The sequence below is a fragment of the Aotus nancymaae genome, unplaced genomic scaffold (genome assembly GCF_030222135.1).
Source record: "Aotus nancymaae isolate 86718 unplaced genomic scaffold, 86718_ANA_hifiasm-v0.15.2.pri h1tg000092l, whole genome shotgun sequence".
NCBI lineage: Eukaryota > Metazoa > Chordata > Mammalia > Primates > Aotidae > Aotus > Aotus nancymaae.
The window spans coordinates 12,483,340-12,505,309 of record NW_026988507.1 but is presented as its reverse complement, the minus strand read 5'-3'; the positions used below and the strand labels follow the sequence as shown (position 1 = coordinate 12,505,309).

At 39.0% G+C, this 21,970-nt stretch overlaps 1 long non-coding RNA gene across 1 annotated transcript in view; it reads right to left on the bottom strand.

Annotated features, from left to right (window-relative positions):
- LOC105706651 (uncharacterized) overlaps window positions 1–18,229 on the bottom strand; it is a 29,473-nt gene extending 11,244 nt beyond the window's left edge. The window contains exon 1 of the long non-coding RNA XR_001104881.2: window positions 18,153–18,229. This is a non-coding gene — a long non-coding RNA (uncharacterized LOC105706651). The remainder of the gene's footprint in view (window positions 1–18,152) is intronic.
- Between the last annotated feature and the right edge of the window lie 3,741 nt (window positions 18,230–21,970).

The window sequence follows — 21,970 nt, the reverse complement described above, 5'->3', positions numbered from 1 at the left end:
TGCTCTGGTGTTTGGTGATTTCATCCTTTTTGCACTGGTTTCTTCCCATCTTCATGGATTTATCTACCTTTGGTCTTTGAAGCTGGTGACTTTTGGATGGGGTCTCTGAGTGGATATCCTTTCTGTTGATGTTGAAGCTATTTCTTTCTGTTTTTAAGTTTTTCTCCTAACAGGAGCCTCTGCTGCAGGTCTGCTGGAGTTTGCTTTAGGTCCACTCCAGACCCTGTTTGCCTGGGAATCACCCACAGGGGTTGTAGAACAGCAAGGATTGCTGCTTGTTCCTCTTCTGGTAGCTTCATCCCAGAAAGGGACCCTCCAGATGTCAGCCAGAGCTCTCCTGTATGAGGTGTCTCTTTGGATATATGGTGGTTAGAGAGCCACTTGAGGAGGCCATCTGTCCCTTTTCAGAGCTCAAGTGCTGTGCTGGGAGCTCCATTGCTCCCTTCAGAGCTGTTAGACAGGTAAGTTTAAGTCTGTGGAAGTAGGACTCACAACCGCCCCTTTTGCAGGTGCTCTGACCCAGGAAGGTGGGACTTTATTTATAAATTCCTAATGCCTGCAAGGAAAATGTCTAGTCACACTCTGCCTACAGAGGTCTTGCTGAGCTGCCGCAGGCTCTGCCCTTCTGCTGCGTAAACTTTCTTGTGATTTTTTTTTTAGTTAGAACTGCCTCGGTAATGGCAGACACCTCTCCCCCCATCAAGCTCAACTGTATACTCAAGGACTGAGATAAAATTAGAAATAAAAAGAGGCAGATGAGAACAGAGCAGAATAGACAAAAATGTATTGAGGGACCACAGCTTTGATTCTCACTTTATCATTATTTATTGGTGTCCTTTACCTAAAAGCATTAATATATATAAAGATTTTGAATTAACATCTCTTCTCAATCTAAAATTTTATTGTTCACTTATTTTTCTCATTCATTCATTCACTCATTCATTTTGTAATTCAAGCCATGTGAAGGCACTGTGCTCATCATGAAGGGACCAGGCAGGATGAGGTCATCGGGTTGTTCTTTGTGGAATTTATATTCTAGTCCTTCTTTCCTTTCTGGCCATTAAAAACAGTAACAATAGGTGAACACATTGTGAAATAATTTCTGCTGTTTTTTATGAGAATATATAAACTGGATGTAAAAGACAAGAACATTCTTAAACTTAGGGAGATTATTGTCCATACTTCTTATGAATGATAGCTAGGGATCATTGGCCCAGGGCAGACTGCCCAGAGCACATCTTCCCCATTTTAATAATCTTCTATGGCCCCTACATCCTGAGTCTAGTAGCTTTCCTCTTAGTTTTGAAGAGAAAGATAAACTATGAGATATTTCTCTTCCTCTTATGAATTCTAAATAAATGCAACCTGGGTGGATACCTTGCTATCTAAAGAGCATACATTCTGTCACATCCACATATTCACATGTAATGCTTCTATAAATTTGTCCCAGTAACAGCAATTTTCTCATAAATTTGTCAAGAAAAGTGAATAAGAAGGTATACAACTCCAACCTGTCACACATCACAATTTCAAGGTAACTGTTCTAGAGAAATGGAAACAATGTTAAGCATCAAAATTTCAGAGTGGAAGACAAGTTAATTTAATTCCATGTCACTAACGATAATGTTATTAACCATCAAACAGTTTTGCTAGCTGACTTTTAACACAGTTTTAAAGTTGAACTAACTCAATTCTATCAGAGTTTGGGGAAAGTTGATATAAAAGTCAAATCAAGGACAGACAGGCAGGTAGCAATATTCAAATACATGCCAAATATCAAGTGAAATTGATAACCGAGATTGAATATAGAAATGAACTTAGAATCATAGAATTTTACTGCCAGAAGGGGCTTTAGAGGTAATCTGATTCAATTTTTAGTGAAGCAGGCAAAAGATTCAAAAAACCATCTTTTCCATTAAGAAGACAATTCTACCCCACCCCATACCCTTCCATCATCACCACAATTTGCACTAAAAAAAAAAATGTAATTCTTAGTGTATAATTTTATATGTCAGAAATAAAAACAATGACTGTGGTTAAATAAAATACAGAAAATAGGACATTTAGTTGCTTAACTCTGCTATATTTTACTCTGCCTTTGTTAGAAAGATATAAGAAATGCTTGACTGTGGGCAGAAAGAAACATATTTCTATATTCAGATAAAGAGTTACAAATAATAACTTTTTTGTTCATAAAAGAAACAAAGCACATGCTCATTTAATATTTGACAAAACAGAAACATAGTACCTCTGAGAGGTGACCACTGAAACATTTGGTACGTTTCCTTTCACCCTTTTTTCCCCTATATATCTATTTTATATAGTTGAACTCATACTATTTAAATTCTGCTTAATATTAAGTTGGGAAGTTCAGGGTATGTGTGAGGTGACAGTCTATGAGAATGGACCATAGGCCACATAGCATGTCTAACAGGACAGATGATTTGAACTGGGGTCAGACCACACAAAACCTCGAACACCATACCACTGGGGAAACATTGTATGGTATCCCGAGGTATCCCTTAACTTGAGAAGATCGCAACATCTCTTCTGTTCTGCCCCTGCTTTCTGAATGCTGACTTGGAGGCAAGGACTCTCTAGGGCCACCTATGCAGCAATCATTATTAACCTATAAAGAAAGTGGGCTTGTAATATTACTTGTCTGCAGAGCTTGTTAGACAATAGTTCATTCATTTACCCTGGCACAGGTTCCCGCATGATGGACCTGAAGATTATTCAAATAATGTTCTAGAGCAGAACTTCTATTTATTCCAAACTACATAAACTCTGCACTTCCTTTCCGAGGGCAAATACAATATGAGAGGGCGTAGTGCTGCCATTATTGGAGGCCCACTCCGTAGCCCAATAAAACATGTCCTAATTTTCAGCAAATTTTGTTGCTTTTGCAAAGTTCTTCAATGGGTCATTTTAAGGTTTTTTTCTCTCATAATCTAGCATACAATAATTCCCTAATAAATGGTTCTACCAAATGCAGAGAGATAATTAAATGATTAATGAAATTAGAATTTTAAAAAATCATTACCATAGTTTTGTTTTGATTTTGAAAATAATCAGATTGAAAATTCTAACTGGTGACAATTACAAAACAATATTGTATGCACCATGTTCTTTACAAATTTCATTTGTTCCATTAAAGTTGCATTTAGGAGATATATTTTTAATACAGATTAATGGTTTCATTTAAGGTTGTTACGGCTTGATCATTGTTTTTATTTTTTTATTTGTTTGTTTAGAGACAGGGTCTCACTCTGTCACCCAGGCTGGAGTGCAGCGGCAGAATCTTGGCTCACCACAACCTCCACCTCTCAGGCTCAAGCGATTCTTCCATCTCAGCCTCCCAAGTAGATGGGAGCACGGCATGTGCCACCATGCGTGGCTAATTATTTTTATTTTTGGTACAGCCGGGGTTTCATCATGTTGCCCAAGCTACTTGAACTCCTGAGCTCAAAAAATTCACCTGCTTTGGCCTCCCAAAGTGCTGGGATTACAGGTGTGAGCCACTGTGCCAGGCCAGCTTGAGCATTTCTTATGCTTCTAAATATATTTGAGTCAACAAACAAAGCATATTTTACTTTCTGTTATATTTGTATAAGTACTTTTCAGGAAAAGCCTGCAAGCTCTATCCTGACTACCTTCATCAATATGCAGGAAAAAGGCGCTCATAGGAGCACTTTCAAGTGAGCAATAGAAGGAAGCTACTTACTGAAATGGAGAGGCCTAAATGAATGTAATGCTGCACAGAAGCTACTGTTACTTAAAGAACAGCATTTTTTCATGGTCCGAGGATGCATAATATGTAATTTTTTACTGACATTTCAAGTACTTGAGACTAAACATCCACCAACTTTCCTGCATAATCAACTCAGTTTCAGTCTTAAGCTGCAGCTAAGTCTATTATTAACATATATCATATGTATATGCAACAGAATGGCTCTTAATTTGCTTTTTTCCTGGTACAATTATATTCCTTCAGTGTTTTGTTGTAATATTCTCACATTGGCAACCAACCAATCAATTAAAAAAAAACCCTTACTTGAGCTGTGTTTACTCCAGGGGGTCTGAATTGCTCTAAATCCTTTCTCTAGGGTGTCTTTGAAATCATCTTGCTATAAGATAGCTTTGGTTTGATTCAAAAAATAATTTTAGTTCCAGAAACTATTAATTGCCAGGAACCTACCCATGAAAGCTCTAAGACTTTCACAGGTGTTAGAACCAAACCACGGGATAAGAGCAAGATTGACATTTAATAGTAAAATTTCGCAAATACTAATTCTACTTAGTAGTCCTTCTAGGGAACCATTTATCATTTTGTTTTTTAATCCTGGTAAATAGAGGGAGGCTACACACAAGAGACAGATAAAAGCATCAGGAAGCCCAAATCCAATTGAAAAACTACGTTCATTTCTACATTTTGCATGAAACTTAATTGGCAACACTTATCAATGAGAAGAATTATGTTGCAAGTTAGTTTTGATCATTACATGTTGAATCTGTAAGACCTGATAAATTATTCTTTTTTATTTTCATTTGATGCATCACATAATTAGGTTTAATTAAAAGGGCATCATGATTTTGAAGAGTTTTGATTACAGGCATTCTACTCTTTGAAAGAACAGAGTGTGGAGTTAGGAAAAATGAGTGGAAGTTATACAAAGTTGGACTTCTGTCTCAATGTAGAGAAATATCTTCTAACAATTACAGTTATTAAGAAAAGGAATAGACTGACTTGTAAGGAGTAAATTTCCTGAGTTTGGAAATGCCAGTCGACGACTGGATGAACACTTACCAGTGATGTCGTGGGTGGAATTCTCACTTTGGAAAATCAAGTTAAATGGCTCCATGCACCCAGTGTTCCAGAAAGGCTAAGAAATATGCAAAACCTTAAACAAAATCGGTCATGTCCTCTGTCTCGAATGCCCTTTTTTCTTGAACTTTTACTCTTCTATTAAGACCCAGTTTAATTGCACCCTCTCCTTTTCAGCAAAGTGTTTTTTCTTTTGTATTTTTACAGAACTTTGATGAATACATATTAAATTCTTACTGAAAAAATTATATACTTGTACTGTCTTTCCTGCTAGACTTTGGAGCCCTGGAAAGTAGTGTCTGCATTCTATGTGTGTTTGTATTTCTAACATTTAGCACAATGCTAGCATATCATTTGTACTTCATAATGGCTACCAACACAAAGCCACTGCAAATATAGTGATAGGGCTATACATATTCTACAACATTTTATATACATTTTCTTGAAGTAGGTTTTATTTGCATTTCATTGAGGAGAAAACTGAAGCTCAAATTTTGCCAAAATTACCACATTAAATAAATGGCAGGAGCCCTGGAATCTGAATTTAGGCAGACATAGCAGCTGAATTCCAATACCATTCATTATTTTCACTTCCAAAGCTAGCTTCTTTACTCTCTGCTCTAAGATACTGTGAGTCTCACTTTAGGTTTTGATATGCTTTAAATATTTGTCCCCTCTGAATCTCATGTTGAAATGTGCTTCCTGATGTTGGAGACAGGGCTTGCTGTAAGATGTTTGGGTCATGGGGGTGGATCCCTCATGAATGGCTTGGTGCTCTCCCCATGGTAATGAGTGAATTCTCTCTCGGAGTCCACACAAGAGCTAGTTGTTTTAAAGAGTCTGGCAGCTCACCTCCTTCTCTCTTGCTCCCTCTCACCATGAGATATGCTTATTGCCTTCTGCCGTGACTGTAAGCTTCTCGAGGGCTCACCAGAAGCCAAGCAGATGTTGATGCCATGCCTGTACACTCTGCAGAATCGTGAGCCAAATAAAGCCCCTTTCTTTGTATTACCCAGCCACAGGTATTCCTTTATAGCAATGCAAATGGATTAATATAGATTTCAGCTAATTAAAACTTTCAGAAACCTCATGAATCTTCTAGGGAGATCAAGTGAAACTTACCTGGAACAATTTGACTTTTGTATTTAATAAATGACTTACGCACTGAGGACAATAACCTATTCCCTTCAATGAAGAAACTCTCATACTTTCCCTTGAAAAAGTAAACTTGCTTTACATAAGAGGCATTTAGAATGCCTTTAAAAAGTACTATGTGCTGTTTTTGTGTACAAGTTGAGTGTTTTCTTGGAATTGGTAGAGCCTTTTAAACTTCAAATTAAACTAAATGATTCAGGAAAGAGCCATGCTTTTGTTGTAACTTTTGGAGAAGACTTGTAAAAAGTTTTGCACATTGGCCTAGGTAGGAAAGAAGACACGCACAGGAGGACCTCATACACCTGCTATTCTCAGAAGATACTGGATGGCATAATGGCTTGAGAGTCAAAATGATACTATCATCAGTAATACAAATGTAGATCACCAGTTTTGATATTGCTGTTTTAGGATGGCAGAAGAATTGAAAACAAGTCTTGAATGTCAAACATGTTGTTTTGAAATTTAGGGTTTAATATCTACAGGATTCTTATATGTCTGTATTTCTCTTTTCTGTTTTTCAACATACACATGTAATTTCTTCAAATAATATTATTTTAGATAATGTAATTTTAGTTTTCTATTGGCACTCAAATAATGCATATGCTAAACATACTTCTCTCTGTGAAATAATATTTTCATGCATTTACTTAGTAGTTGTATTTAATGAAGTTTCTATTAATTCATTCTTTGCATGGTTTACTTCCTGACTGCCTGGAAATTGCTATTACTGAAGTTTTAGGGAAATGTCCTCTGGATGCATCTAATGTAAACTGAATATTAACAACTGATACTTTGGTTTAATTCTTTTTAATTGCCATCAGAATTGAACTGGAAAATAGATGTTAGCCCATTCTAAGCCCAGTTTTTTGGGGCTTGGAAGAAAATTTGCATTTATTACATTTTAAATGTTTCTAGTTGTCCATGCAAAGCTGTATAATGTATAATAAATAACTTTGGTAATTATTATGAAAAATATGTCAGTTAATCATTCAAACTATTAAATTTCAATTATAAATGAAGTAATCCTATCTCTGTCTCTATCAGCCATCTATCTTTCTACCTATTAACTAGTGCTTTTATAAAATGACTGCAAAAATGGTGCTGTATAATGCTGAAGCTAGGTCACACCTGGTGATGCAACTTCCAACAAATTCACTGAAATAGTTGCATTCAGAGCCTTGCGCTGCCATATTAGAAGTCCAACTACTCTAAGGTTCTAGCGAAGTCAAGTCATGTGGAGTAGCCATGTGGAAACAGTCCTGTCAACAGCTCTAGGTGGGCTCCCAGCCAATAGCTAAGGTCAGCTTTCAGTCATATGAGTGACCCATCTTGGTCATTGCATCCAGTTGAGCCTTTGGATGATTTCTACCCCAACTAAAACTGGACTATAATGACACAACAGATCTGTACAAGAAACTTCCAAATGAGTTATTCTTGAATCTTTGACCTACAGAATGTATGAGCATAATAAAATAGGTATTGAAACAAGACACTGAGTTTGGGTTAGTTTATCAGCAGTATTTGTAATCAAACCAGTCTATGTTTGACAAAGCAGAAACTAGAGCGGGAAAGCTCCAGATTTAATACCCAGCAAAAGAAGGAAACTAACTTGATGAATATCAACACGGACAATGATCAATCAATAAATGTGTATTTCAACAAATATTTCTTAGAATATCTTTATGAATAGTACTGTGCTATACTTCACAGGGCCTAATGTACCTAATAGTGCTGAGTAATGGCTAAAAATTAATTACATTACAATCTACCATTAATAACTATGGAGTATCAGAGAAAGTCAGCATGGGTTAAAATTATTGGTAAAGTATCATTCAGGAGACAAATGAACTATATTTTGAAAGATAGATGTAGATAAGTAGACAGGAGAAGGGGAGAACATTCCAGGTGGAAAACAGCTTGAATAGGCAGATAGAGGGCTTTAAACATTCCCAATTTGGGAGCAGTAAGGAATTCTCTGGCTGAAGTGGAATCTGTTAGATTTGGTGGGGAGTCATTGGGGATTATAGAGTAGAAGAGAAACTTGATGGTGATATTTTAGGAAGTATTGGCTGTATGCAGAGGAAATTTGAAGTAGGATGCCAATCTTTTGGCACTTGTCTACCAATCTGAAACTTTGTCGTCTTTACACTTTTGCTTTTAACCACTCCTAACCTGTATCTTCTATAAGCTTGGTATAGACTTGCCTATTCCTTTTTCTTAAAAAGGTTTTGTTTCGTTGTATCACCTTCAAACACCTGAAAAAAATATGTTCTATTTTTACTATTGCTAGATAGCTCATATAGTCAGGGTTCTCCAGAGTAACAGAACCAGTAGGGTGTGTGTGTGTGTGTATAAGGGAGAGAGAGAATATAAGAATTTGCTGGAAAACATAAAATCTGCAGATCTGCAGGATGGACCAGCAGGCTGGAGACTCAGGGAAGAGCTGTTGCTGCAGTTCAAGTCCAAAGGCCATCTTCTGGTGGATGGCCTTTGGACTTGAACTTTGGCTTGAGATCGACCTTTTTTCTCCTCTGAAAGGAAATGCTGCCTTTGGAAGAGAAAGTGGCAAAGTCTTGTGAATCCAGGTTGCACATGTCTTCCTGATCATGCCATATTTTCATTCCATCACCAAACACCAAATTTGCAGGCATGTAGATTTTGGACCTCTCAGCCTCCGGAACTGTGAGAAATAAATTCCTGTTGCTTAGAAGCTCTCCAGTCTATGGTATTTTGTTAAAAGCAGCCCAAATGGGCTAATACAGGTGATATGGTTGGCTCTGTGTCCCCACCCAAATCTCATGTGGAATTTCAATCCCACGTGTCAGGGGAGGGACCTGGTGGGAGGTGATTGGATATTGGGGGTGGATTTCTCCCATGCTGTTCTTGTGATAGTGAGTGAGTTCTCATGTGATCTCATGGTTTAAAAGTGTGGCACTTCCCTCCTTGTTCTCTTCTGCCACCATATAAGACATGCCTTGCTTCCCCTTTGCCTTCTGCCTTGGTTGTAAGTTTCCTGAAGCCTCTCCAGCCATATGGAACTGAGAGTCAATAAAACCTCTTTTCTTTATAAATTACTCAGTTTCAGGTAGTTCTTTATAACATTGTGAAAACAGATTAATACAACAGGAAACAAGAGGACCTCTGTTTTAGCCTTATCTACCACTTATTCTGTCTGTTCATAGGCAATTCTTCACAGTTTTTACTTATTTCTTCTGATATTCATTTTCTTATTTTTAAAATGCACATGTTACCATTTCTTGACTTTTTAGTTTTAGACATTACTCATTGACTTTGAAATGAGAAAGATAAGAATTTGGGCCCTCTTCTCTTATTGTTGCATAATCATAAAACATAATTAGATTTTACATTATTAAGACTAAATATTAATCTTAGCTAAACCACATAATAATGTGACATGATATGATTACCTTTCCATTTTTGAACCATTTGTATGGTTATGCCCTGTTTTGGGAATTAATAATGATGATTTTTGGCATTCACTTAATTAACTCTGTATATACCACTAATCATACATCCTTAATTTCTCTACTAGAAGTGTGTGCCTGATGTTAAAACCATCAGATAATGTTTAATTAAAAATATCCATAATCTGCTAATCTGTGATCAACTCCAATCTATACTTGTTGTTTTCTAAAACTGCAGTTCTCCTGACATCATCGTGCCTTTCATCTCTATCATCCTAGAAAGTTACTCTGTGTATTGGATTTTCTCTTTTCTGGTACAAAGGAGGTAAAATTTTTGAGATCTTGAATGCCTTTTCCCATAATTAAAACCCAAGAATCTCTCTAGAAAACACTTACACCAAGAAAGAAAGAAAGAAAGAAAGAAAGAAAGAAGGAGAGAGGAAGGAAGAAAGAAAGAGAAAGAAAGAATCTTAAATGTCTTGCTTGGATTTTAGTTTTGAAATTAGATCATGTTTTGAATATAGCATGATATTATCCTAAGATTGATTATATTGTTGATTTGGACTAATATCGAAAAGTAAATAAAGCTGTGTGTCTTCAAAATGATAATAAAAGCAAGAAGATCAGTTCCAGAAATATTACCAATTTTTAAAACTAGGGAGAATTATACTGCTATGGAGATATTTCTGTTTTTATTGCTTATGTGGTATGAAATCAAAATTCAATACCACTTTCAGAGTTAAAGTTATGTCTTGAAGATCTGGGTGTTTACACTGGACTATGAGGTTCCATATTTTTGTTGTTATTGAAATTTTAGGACTAGAGATTGATAAACGCAGAGAAGTTGTAAAAATAATGGGTTCAACAGTTAGTAACTTTATGTTAGGTAATGAGTTTTTGCTAAGCAAATTGTGAAGTATGAAAAAGAATAATAGCTCAGAGCAGTTTGAACTATTTGGTGTATACAAAACTTATTATGCCCAGAGAGAGATAAGTATGGGACTTCAGTCACTACCCATGCCCAGGGGCAATTGTTTAAGGACATTTCTTTTCCTTTCTTTTCTTCCCTGCAGTTCCCTGACTAGCTGCCTCACTCATTATCTTCATGTGTCTGGACTCTGATACAGAGAGCAGTGTATAGCCTATCAATCAATAGCTTATATTATTTTTATATAAATTCTTGGTAAACAACCAGGAACTGACTCTTTAAAACCCCACTTGTAACTGCTGCTAATTGGAGATATATTCAGGGCTATTTGAACCTATGCTCCAGGTTACAGTTCTTAAACTTGGCCCAAATAAACTTTCTACTGTGATTAATGTTGTTGGTCAAGCTGGGCGTAGTGGTGTCACTTTCACTGACTATTCTGTGAATGGTGGTCCCTGGAGCTATATTTTATGGTGATCTTACAGTAAAATCAACTGGCATTAGCCAAATTCAACAATATTTTCTGAGAGGAAAGCTTATATGAGGAAAATACAAGGACTTTTTCTGGGGCAAAGAGTTTAAACTTTATCCTAATGAGGCATGAGTCTCCCACTATGGTCACTTGAGCGCCATTAAACCAAAATGTCACGAATCTCTATTGCTTTTGGATTCAGTAGGTTGTCACTGCAAGAGCTGGGAAGTTTCCCATAAGAGTCTCTGTATAACAGGAGATAATTAGCAACAAGTCTTAGAAACCTTGCCTACTGACATGTAGCAGTCAAGAATATGTGACCACAAATTGTGATTGTAGGAGACCAAAATATGCCAACCCCAAGTATGCCTCTGCTGTAGGATTATTTTGAGTTGGGTATTTTGAGAAACTGCTGATATAAGAGAAGCTCTGAAAACAGAAAAGAAGTTTTCCTTTTTTAAGGAAAATTAACATCTGTAAAGAAAATATCCATTGGTAAGAGCATCTTCCTTTCAATACCAGGAAGAGAAGAGGAACTCTAAATCACTAGAGACTCTTTGTGATGGAAAAGGTATTGACTTAAATCTGCATGACAGTTGGTCATGTATGTGGCCTTGGGCAATTTGCCTGTTTGTGTTACAGTTCCCTTATCTCTGAAACAAGTACTTGCATACTAGAGTTTTAAGGTTTAAGTAAAATGACATGTGAAGAAAATTTATATCCCAGCTTCAGGCACATTGTATGCTCTTAATAAATGCATACTAGGACCAAGATGGCCGAGAGAAGCCAGCGCCAGAGTGCAGATCACAAAGAAAGAGCCACAGAGGGCTAGAGGACTTCATGGTTCCAAACAAGGTGCTGGGTTCTCTTCTGTGGGACTGATAGGGCACTGGAATTGGGCCCAGGGAAGGAGCCTCAAGGCAACCGCCACCCAGGGGGGCAAACCAAGTTGGGATGAAATGTGCGGCTGGCTTGGAGGGTCGGGGGACTTAACCCCCTCGGTGCTCCATTTTGGATCCTGTGCTTGCCTCATCCCTCCTGCAACCCACGGTCCACGGGAGGCCCTGCCAGATGGTGGGGTGCTGTGGGTAGCCCATGCAAATCTGAGCAGCGGCTACCACCCTGGCTTGGCAAGTTGTCGCAGGGACCTGGGGGGGAGTTTGGACTAACACCAGCAGGACAGATTGTCCCACTCTGGGAGAGATGCCATTTGGAAGGTGGGGCCAATCTCACATGCAAACAAACTCCAGGGAAGGACCACCCACCCAACAATCTGACTGAACCCGAGAGAGCCCAGCAACACCCTCTACAGGCCAAAAAAGATACAGCTCCAACCTCAATGGAAAAAAAAGTCCACTCAGAGACTCCTCCTAAAATCACCAACTTCAAAGATTAAAGGGAGATAAATCCATGAAGATGGGAATAAACCAGTGCAAAAAGGATGAAACCACCAAAGAACAGAACACCTCTTCTCCTCCCAGGGATCACAACTCCTCACAATCAAGGGAACAAAAAAAGACAACGAATCTGATGAACTGACAAAAGCAGGCTTCAGAAGGTGGGTAATAACAAACTTCTCTGAGTTAAAAGACCATGTCCTAACCCAATGCAAAGAAACTAAGAATGCTGAAAAAAGGTTAGACGAAATGCTAACTAGAATAACCAGCTTAGAGAAGAACATAAATGACTTGATGGAGCTGAAAAACACAGCACAAGAACTTCATGAGGCATACATAAGTTTCAACAGCTGAATCAAGCAGAAGAAAGGATATCAGAGATAGAAGATCAAATCAATGAAATAAAATGAGAAGACAAGATTAGAGAAAAAAGTGAAAAGAAATGAACAAAACCTCCAAGAACTATGGGATTTTGTGAAAACACCTAATCTACGCTTGCTCGGCATACCTGAATGTGACAGGGAGAATGAATCCAAGTTGGAAAATGCTCTTCAAGATATTATCCAAGAGAACTTCCCCAACCTAACAAGGCAGGCCAACATTCAAATCCAGGAAATACAGAGAACACCACAAAGATATTCCTCAAGAAGAGCAACCCCAAGGCACATAGTTGTCATATTCTCCAGGGTTGAAATGCAGGAAAAAATCCTAAGGGCAGCCAGAAAGAAAGTGCAAGTCACCCACAAAGGAAAGACCATCAGACCCACAGTGGATCTCTCAGCAGAAGCCCTGCAAGCTAGAAGGGAGTGGGGGCCAATATTCAACATCCTTAAAGAAAAGAACTTTCAACCCAGAATTTCACATCTGGCCAAACTAAGCTTCATAGTGAAGGAGAAATAAAATCCTTTACAGACAAGCAATTGCTGAGAGATTTCGTCGCTACAAGACCTGCCTTACAGGAGCTACTGAAGGAAGTACAAAACAGGGAAAGGAACAACCAGTACCAGCCACTGCAAAAACGTACCAAATGGTAAAGAATGAAGCAATGAAGGAGCCACATCAATTAATGGGCAAAACAACTGCCCCAGTCAAAAGACACAGACAAGTAAACTGGACAAAAAGTCAAGACCCATTGGTGTACTGTATTCAGGAGACCCATCTCACATGCAAAGACTCACATAGAATCAAAATAAAGGGATGACAGAAGATTTACCACACAAATGGAGAGCAAAAAAAAAAGCAGGGGTAGCAATCCTCGTCTCTGATAAAATGGACTTTAAACCAACAAACATCAAAAGAGACAAAGAAGGGCATTATATAATGGTAAAAGGATCAATGCAACAAGAAGAGTTAACTATCCTAAATATTTATGCACTCCATGCAGGAGGACCCAGTTACATAAAGCAAGTTCTTTTTTTTTTTTTTTTTAGAGACAGGGTTTCACCATATTGGTCAGGCTGGTCTTGAGCTCCGAACCTCAGGTGATCAGCATGCCTTGGCCTCCCAAAGTGCTGGGATTACAGGCATAAGCCACTGCGCTCAGCTGCATAAAGCAAGTTCTTAGAGACCTACAAAGAGTCTTAGACTCCTGCGCAATAACAGTGGGAGACTTTAACACTCCACTGACAATACTGGACACATCAATGAGACAGAAGGTCAACAAGGATATCCAGGACTTGAATGCAGATTTGGACTGAGTGAACCTAATAGACATTAGAGGACATTCTACCCCAAATCTGCAGAATACATATTCTTCTCAGCACCACATCACACTTACTCCAAAACTGACCATGTAATTGGAAGTAAATCCTTCCTCAGCAAATGTAAAAGAATGGAAATCATAACAATCTCTCAGACCACAGCGCAATCAAATTAGAACTCAGGATTAAGAAAAGCACACAAAACTGCACAAGCAAATGGAAACTAAACAACTTGCTCCTGAATGATGAATGGATAAACAATGAAATGAAGGCAGAAATAACAATTTTCTTGGAAACCAACGAGAATGAAGACACAATGTACCAGATCCTATGGAACACATTAAAATCAGTGTCTAGCACTTTGGGAGGCCGAGGCGGGCAAATCACAAGGTCAAGAGATCGAGCCCATCCTGGCCAACATGGTGAAACCCTGTCTCTACTAAAAATACAAGAATTAGCTGGGTGTGGTGGCATGCACCTATAGTCCTAGCTACTCAGGAGGCCGAGGCAGGAGAATTGCTTGAACATGGGAGGCAGAGGTTGCAGTGAGCCAAGATCACGCCACTGCACTCCAGCCTGGTAACAGAGCGAGACTCTGCCTCAAAAAAAAAAAAAAAAAAGCAGTGTCTAGAGGGAAATTTATAGCAATAAATGCCCACATGAGAAACAAGGAAAGATCTAAAATCGACACTCTATCATCAAAGTTGAAAGACCTAGAGGAGCAAGATCAAAAAAGCTCAAAAGCAAGCAAAAGACAAGAAATAAATAAGATCAGAGCAGAACTGAAGGAGATAGAGACACAAAAAACCCTTTAAAAAAATCAATAAATCCAGGAGCTGGTTTTTTTTAAAAGATCAACAAAATAGACAAACCGCTAGCTAGACTAATCAAAAAGAAAAGAGAGAAGAATTGAACAGATGCAATAAAAAACGATAAAGGGGAGATCACCACTGATTCCTTGGAAATACAAACTACCATCAGAGATTACTAGAAACAACTCTATGCATTTAAACCAGTAAATCTGGAAGAAATGGAGAAATTCCTGGACACTTGCACCCTCCCAAGACTAAGCCAAGAAGAAGTCAAAACTCTGAATAGACCAACAACAAGGGCTGAAGTTGAGGCAGCAATTAATAGCCTACCGACCAAAAAAAGTCCAGGTCCAGATGGGTTCACAGCTGAATTCTACCAGACATACAAAGAGGAGCTGGTAGCGTTCCTGTTGAAACTATTCCAAACAATACAAAAAGAGGGAATCCTGCGTAACTTTATGAGACCAACATCATCCTGATACCAAAATCTGGCAGAGACACAACTGAAAAAGAAAACTACAGGCCAATATCCATGATGAACATTGATACAAAAATCTTCAATAAAATACTGGCAAACCAAATCCAACAGCACATCAAAAAGCTTATCAAGTAGGTTTCATACTGGGATTGCAAGGCTGGTTCAACATACACCAATCTATAAATGTAATTCACCACATAAACAAAACCAAAGACAAATACCACATGATTATCTCAATAGATGCAGAGGCTTTCAACAAAATTCAACAGCCCTTACTAAAAACTCTCAATAAACTAGGTATCGATGGAATGTATCTCAAAACAATAAAAGCTATTTATGACAAACCCACAGCCAATATCATACTGAATGGGCAAAAACTGAAAGCATTCCCTTTAAAAACTGGCACTAGACAAGGTTGCCCTCCCTCACCACTCCTATTCAATATAGCATTGGAAGTTCTAGCCAGAGCAATTAGGCAAGAAAAAGAAATAAAGGGCATTCAATTAGGAAAAGAAGAAGTCAAATTGCCCCTATTTGCAGATGACATGATTGTATATTTAGAAGACCCCATCGTCTCAGCCCAAAACCTCCTTAAGCTGATAAGCAACTTCGGCAAAGTCTCAGGATACAAAATCAATGTGCAGAAATCACAAGCATTCCTATACACAAATAATAGACAAACAGAGAGCCAAATCATGAGTGAACTCCCATTTACAATTGCTACATAGAGAATAAAATACCTAGGAATACAACTAACAAAGGAGGTAAAAGATCTCTTCAAGGGGAACTACAAACCACTGCTCAATGAAATAAGAGAGGAAACAGATGGAAAAACATTCCATGCTCATGGTTAGGAAGAATCAATATTGTGAAAATAGCCATACTGCCCAAAGTAATTTATAGATTCAGTGCTATCCCCATCAAGCTACCATTGACCCTCTTCACAGAACTGGAAAAAAACCACTTTAAACTTCATATGGAATCAAAAGAGAGCCCACATAGTCAAGACAGTCCTAAGCAAAAAGAACAAAGCTGGAGGCAACACGCTACTTGACTTCAAACTATACTACAAGGCTACAGTAATCAAAACGGCATGGTACTGGTATCAAAACAGAGATATAGACCAATGGAACAGAACAGAGGCCTCAGAAGCAATGCCACACATCTACAACCATCGATCTTTGACAAACAGGACAAAAACTAGCAATGGGGAAAGGAGTCCCTGTTTAATAAATGGTGTTAGGAAAACTGGCTAACCATATGCAGGAAGCTGAAACTGGACCCATTCCTTACACCTTATACAAAAACTAACTCCAGATGGATTAAAGATTTAAACATAAGAACTAACACCATAAAACCCTAGAAGAAAACCTAGGCAAAACCATTCAGGATATAGGCACAGGCAAGGACCTCATGACTAAAACACCAAAAACATGGCAACAAAAGCCAGAATAGACAAACAGGACCTAATTAAACTTAAGAGCTTCTGCACAGCAAAAGAAACAATCATTAGAGTAAACCAGCAACCAATAGAATAAGAAAACATTTTTGCAATCTACCCATTTGACAAAGGGCTAATATCCAGAATCTACAAATAACTAAAGCAGATTTACAGGAAACAAACAAACAAACCCATTAAAAAGTAGGCGAAGGAAATGAACAGACACTTTTCAAAAGAAGTCAAATATGCAGCCCACAAACACACGCAAAAATGCTGATCATCACTGGTCATTAGAGAAATGCAAATCAAAACTACATTGAGATACCAACTCGTGCCAGTTAGAATGGCGATCATTAAAAAATTTGGAGACAACAGATGCTGGAGAGGATGTGGAGAAATAAGAACACTTTACACTGTTGGTGGGAGTGTAAATTAGTTCAACCATTGTGGAAGACAGTGTGGCGATTCCTCAAGGATCTAGAAATAGAAATTCCATTTGACCCACCAATCCCATTACTAGGTATACACCCAGAGGATTAAAAATCATTCTATCATAAAGACACATGCACACATATGTTCATTGTGGTGCTGTTTATGATAGCAAAGACCTGGAACCAACCCAAATGCCTATCGATGATAGACTGGACAAAAAAATGTGGCACATATACACCATGGAATACTACGCAGCCATGAAAAATGATGAGTTTGTGTCCTTTGTAGAGACATGGATGAACCTAGAAACCATCATTCTCAGCAAACTGACACAAGAACAGAAAATCAAACACCGCATGTTTTCACTCATAGATGGGTGATGAATGATGAGAACACTTGGGCACAGGGAAGGGAACAACATTCACAGGGCTGGGGGCAGTGGAGGGGAGGAGGATGACAGTGGGGAGGGTGGGAAGGAGGGGGAGGGATAACACTGGGAGAAATGCCTGATGTAGGCAATGTTGGGGAGGGGGGATGGAGTCAGCAAACCACCATGGCATGTATGTACCTATGCAACAGTCCTGCAGGATGCAGGACGTGCACATGTACCCCAGAGCCCAATAATAATAAAAATAAATAAATAAATAAATAAATGCATACTAGTAATTTTTTTGAGATGCTTTGCTCATGAAACATTACATTTAAATGACTCATATTCAGAAGCCCAGTCTGGACGAATAGTAAAATCAGTTTTTCTGATTGAGGTATATTTGGGAAACCCTTGAGACTGCTCTTAGAAACCCTCAAGATAAGTCAGAGTTCATTGGAAAGCCACCAGGTTACTATAATTTCTGTTTATCCACTTCACAGATTAGAAAAAAATCTTCCTTTCTGAGTTACTTTCTGGAAGCTGTCCAGCTAAGACATGGCCAATTTGTATCCTCATTGTTGAGACAGAGATGAAGGCAAAGTTCAAATGACTTTAGTTCATATTCTTTAACCTTTCATTTTGTCACTATTCCTGAATAAAGCCAGAAAAAAAGCCCATTCAACTAGAACTGTTACCAGTGGAAAGTATTCAAGTTACCTCGAATTGCTGGCAGAGAATCCAGACATGTTTGCAGCAACTGTCGTTCTTGCCTCCTCAGAAGAACGACTTCAGCTGAGGGGCATAAAGCAGGAGAGACCAAGGTAAGTTTCAGAGCAAGAGAGGAAGTTTACTTAAAAAGGCTTTTGAACAGGAAAGAATAAAGTTATGCTTGGAAAAAAACATGTGAAGGTTAAAAAGAGCATTTAACCTTGATCCCAGGGCTTTCTAGGCTCACCTCTTTCCCATGATTCTTCTCTTAGGTAGGCTTCCCGCATGCTCAGTGCCCTCCTGACCCTTGGGAATTGAGCATGTGCAGTGCGTTTAGGAAGTTGGACTTATGCCCATCTGAGGCTTTCTTCTTTTTTTTCTGGTGGAGTGTCCCTGAGAGGTCATACTTCGCTATCTTTTTTCTTAATGCTCATGCCCAGAAAGTGTCTTCTTCCTGGCATCTGCATTCAATTAACACTTTACTATTAATAGCTGTGAAGCATCAGAAGATTGTCTCTCCCTGGCTTTAGAGAGGTAGTGTGATAATTATCAAACCATCACCTGATATTCCTGATGGGTATGGGAAGAGTGCTCTTCTTTCTGCCTTGCTCATGCCTATCTAACTACCTGTAACAGAATGTCCCTGTACTTAATGGGAAGGGCATGGGGCTTGGAATTTAGACATGAGATCTTCTACAGATCTGCCATAGTCTGCTCCATATCAGCTGACTTAATCTGGGATGTTTATATAACTCCTCTGGGTCTCAGTTTCCTGATTATGAAATAGGTTTAATGACGCTTTTGACACAGTGTTGCAAGAATGTGATAATATCAATATAATTGCTGCTGGGCAAGGTGTGGAAGCCCCAGCATCAGGAAGTGGTCCACTTGCGGGGGTTGGTAGGAAGAATTTACTGACAACAGTATAGGTCTGTATAGGTCTGAAAAAGGAAACTTTCTTAGAAAGAAAGAACACTGCAAAAGGGTGCAGTGAGTGCCTCAGAGACAGGAGTGAGTGTGCCATGGTAGATATTCCTTAGCAGTGTTTATGGACCTTAAGGTGAACGCTAAAGGGTAATTTTGACCATGTTAGCCACATAGTTCATGATAAATGGTTGCATTTGTAGATATTTTGGTGCCTTAATATCAGCAAGGGTTGCACAATGAATTCTGGCATGGCATTCTAGAGATGTGCAGGAATTCTAGTTACTTATAATATTTATGTTGAAAAGTGGCCTGGAACCAGTTGCTGAATTTAGATACTAGAGAAGTTTAATTACTTCTAAATTCCCAGATAAAAAGTTTTGCCTCTGGATGGCCTATATTATGGTCACTGGGTGGTCTTTGGTCCCTTCTAAATTCTTCAAATAAGGAGTTTTTGTCTCCAGGGGCCTGTTTAATTGTCACTGGGTGACTTTTGCTCTCTTACATTACCTAAGGCAGTACCTGGTACACTCAATAGATGGCAGTAATGCTAATTTCTAATCTAGTTCTATTACGTCATGTGAAGCAGTGGATAAATTTTATTCGCTACATATTGGCTAGAGAATAAAGATAGTCCCAGCTTCAGTTTGGCAGTCTCCAAAACATAAAACAGAAAAGTTGTACTAGGAAGCATATCAAGGAAATGAGATTGAACATAACTTACTGAAACTGTGTAAAATCTGAATTTGGAATAAACAGGAATGCTGTTCATATATAGCTAAAACTATGTGACTATTCTCTATTTGCATGAATTTTTTATTTTCCTTATTTTTTGGTAAATCTATGGAAGAGCAGAGTCACATATAAGGTATTCTAAATGATACTTCCGACATGCTGAGGATGTTGAACTAAAGAAATAGCCTCAGAACCAGGGTCTCTCTGACCCTCTCCTGGCTCCTCATCTCTCACCCTCTGCTTCTCCCAAAGCACAGGAAGGGACTTTCTATGATATTCTCTTATCTTACTAAGAAAAGTTCTTCCAGAAGGAATGTGATTGGTGTGAGCACCCTCCATTAAATTTACATTAAGCATAGCTGACTGACTCCTTTTGAAGAGGAAACTAGAGTTCTCCACATCCAGGACACCACATCCAGATAGAATTTTTCACCCCTTCTTCTGTGGACCATTACCTGAGAGAAGACACTCTAGAGATTTACTTTTTTTTTGAAATCAGAAGACCTAGATTTTGTTTTCTTCAACTTTCCCTTCCACCGTGATGGCAAATTTTCTGAGGCTTCCCCAGTCAGGCAGAACTGTGTGTCAATTAAACCTCTTTCCTTTGTAAATTACCCAGTCCCAGGCAATTCTTTATGACAGAGTGAGAATGGAGTAATACAGTAAATTGCCCCAGAGGGAGTGGGGTGCTATAAAGAAACCCCAAAATGTGGAAGTGACTTTGGAACTAGGTGACAGGCAGAGGTTGAAACAATTTGGAGGGCTCAGAAGACAGAAAAATGTAGGAAAGTTTGGAACATCCTAGAGACTTCTTGAATGGTTTGATCAAAATGCTGATAGTTAAAGTGGACAACGAAGTCCAGGCTGAGGTGGGCTCAGATGAAGATGAGGAACTTCTTGGGAACTGGAGCAAAGGTGACTCTTGCTATGCTTAGCAAAGAGACTGATGGCATTTTTTCCCCTTCCCTAGAGATCTGTGGAACTTTGAACTTGAGAGATATGACTTAGGGTACCTGGCAGAAGAAATATCTAAGTGGCAAAGCATTCAAGAGAGGCAGAGCTTTATGTTCAGAGTTTGGAAAACATGCAGCCTGACCATGATATAGAAAGGAAAAACCCATTTTCTGAGAAGAAATTTAAGCTGGCTGGAGAAGTTTGCTTAAGTTATAAAGAGCCAAATGCCAATTGCCAAGACAAAGGGGAAAATGCCTCCAGGGCAGGTCAGAGACCTTTGTGGCAGCCCCTCCCATCCGGGCCCAGAGGTCTGAGAGGGAAAAATGATTTCCTGGGCCAAACCCAGTCTCCCCTGCTCTATGCAGCCTTAGGATATGGTATACTGTGTCCCAGCTGCCCATGGGTAAAAGGGGCCAAAGGAACATGTTGGGCCATTGCTTCAGAGAGTGCAAGCCCCAAGCCTTGGTGGCTTACACATGGTGTTGGGCCTGTGGGTGCACAGAAACAAAAAAATAAGGTTTGGGAACCTCCACTCAAGATTTCAGAAGATGTATGGAAATGCCTGGATGTTCAGGCAGAAGTTTGATGCAGGGGCAGAACCCTCATGAAGACCCTCTGCTAGGGCAGTGCAGAAGGGAAATGTGGGGTGGGAGCCCTCACACAGAGTTCCCACTGGACACTGCCTAGTGAAGCTGTGAGAAGAAGACCACCATCCTCTAGACACCAAAATGGTAGATCCACCAACAGCTTGCACCATGTGCCTGGAAAAGCTGCAGACACTCAATGCCAGCCTGTGAAAGCAACTGGGAGGGAGAATGTACTCTGCAAAGCCACAGGGCTAGAGCTGCCTAAGGCCATGGAGCCCACCTTTTGCATCAAAGTAACTTGGATGCTTGACATAGGAGATCATTTTGGAACTTTAAGATTTAATGATGGCACAGCTGGATTTCAGACTTGCATGGGATGTGTAGCCCCTTTGTTTGGCTAAATGGGAACATTTACTCAATGCCAGTACTTCCATTGTATCTAGAAGGTAACTTGCCTTGACCCAGATAAGATTTGGGGTTAATGTTGGAATGAGTTAAGACTTTGGGGTGCTGTTGGAAAGACATTATTGTGTTTTGAAATGTGAGGACACGAGATTTGGGAGGGTCCAGGGGTGAAATGATATGGTTTGGCTGTGTCCCTACCCAAAATCTCATCTTGAATAGTGA